The sequence below is a fragment of the Bison bison genome, unplaced genomic scaffold (genome assembly GCF_000754665.1).
Source record: "Bison bison bison isolate TAMUID 2011002044 unplaced genomic scaffold, Bison_UMD1.0 scf7180017862695, whole genome shotgun sequence".
Classification (NCBI taxonomy): Eukaryota; Metazoa; Chordata; class Mammalia; order Artiodactyla; family Bovidae; genus Bison; species Bison bison.
In genome coordinates this window covers 80669-82263 of record NW_011493267.1, presented here as the reverse complement: position 1 = coordinate 82263, position 1595 = coordinate 80669, and the positions used below count along the sequence as shown (strand labels likewise).

General features: G+C 43.3%; 1 long non-coding RNA gene across 1 annotated transcript in view; it reads right to left on the bottom strand.

Annotated features, from left to right (window-relative positions):
• Window positions 1-254: 254 nt before the first annotated feature.
• LOC104983463 overlaps window positions 255-1595 on the bottom strand; it is a 6348-nt gene continuing 5007 nt past the window's right edge. Inside the window, exon 4 of the long non-coding RNA XR_824653.1 lies at window positions 255-539. This is a non-coding gene — a long non-coding RNA (uncharacterized LOC104983463). The remainder of the gene's footprint in view (window positions 540-1595) is intronic.

The following is a 1595-nucleotide window of genomic DNA, read 5'->3' as shown; positions in this document are numbered from 1 at the left end:
AGACACGGGTTCAATCCCTGGTCTGGGAAGATTCCACATGCTATGGAGTAACTAAGCCCGTGCACCACAATTACTGAGCCTGCACTCCAGAACCTGGGGAACCACAACAACTAAGCCCACGTGCCACAACTACTGAAGCCTGTGACCTAGGGCCTGTGCTCCACAAGAGAGAAGCCACCAGAGTGAGAAGCCCTTGCACTACAAATAGAGAAAAGCACATGCAGCAACAAAGACTCAGCACAGCCAAAAATTATATAAATATTTTTTAAAAAAATCTAGTGTGGAGTGTGTGATCATCTAAAGAAAGGGGAAGGTTCAACTCTGTTTCACTTCAGAGTCAGCCCAGCTTTAGTCTCAGCCAAGCAAGGCAGGGGTTCCCCAGAGATTCACTGGGGCAGATCCCGACTCCTTGAGGGAAGTGATCCTCACCCACAGATCTCCACCATCACGTCCCTGTACAAGGCCCTCTGAGCAAGGTCCAGGCATTCCCACTCCTCCTGAAAGAATTCGATAGCCAAATCCTTGAAAGTCAACTGTGCCTGAAATGAAAAACACATTTTCACTGAAGGAACAGCTGAAGAGTTCTTACCTTCACACAAGATGTGAATAGGAAAGAGGCAGTAAGGATTGATTCAGTTGAGGTGATGGATCGTTTTGAGTAAGGTAATTTTGAGTAACTATTTGTTCCTAATTTTATGGGGCTTCCCTGGTGGCTCAGACAGTAAAGAATCTGCCTGCAATGTGGGAGACCTGGGTTTGATCCCTGGGTCAGGAAGATACCCTGGAGAAGGAAAAGGCTACCTACTCCAGTATTCTTGCCTGGAGAATTCCATGGAAAGAAGAGCCTGGCAGACTATAGTCCATGGGGTTGTAGAGTCGGACATGACTGAGTGACTAACACTTTCACTTTTTCAGTTTTATTATATTTTTCCAGCAAAAGATATCAAATCCACTGAATCACTATAGATTTCCCATTTGTGAGGACAATAAAAGAAATACACAGATGAAAATTTTCCAACATAGGATTGTTCATATGGAGGAGATACAGGTTATGTTTTACACACTACATGATATTCAGTACCTGGAGGAGCCAGAGCATGAACAGTGTCTTCAAGCATGACAGGATCCACATATATGCAGAATCAGGGGCCACATATATGCAGAAACATAAATCTGTCCATTTAACTCAGGTATTTGAAAAGTGTTACTCAGTCATGTCCTACTCTTTGTGACCTCATGGACTGTAGCCCCCCAGGCGCCTCTCTCCATGGGATTTTCCAGGCAAGAATACTGGAGTAAGTAGCCATTCCCTCCTCCAGGGGATCTTCCTGATCCAGAGATTGAACCCGGTTCCCCTGCATTGCAGGCAGATTCTTTATCACCTGAGCCACCAGGGAAGTCATTAACAAAAGTCAGCTGGAGTTTACTCCACTAATTTTAAAAAATGATTCAACATTAAGGAAATGTACTAATGTTGTACATTAATCTAGCAGATTCAATGAAAAAAAAAAAAAAAAAAGAACTTATCACAGCAATAGACCTTTGAAGAAATACTGGATGATTTAGGGATAAGCAACAAAGTCCTACTATAGAGC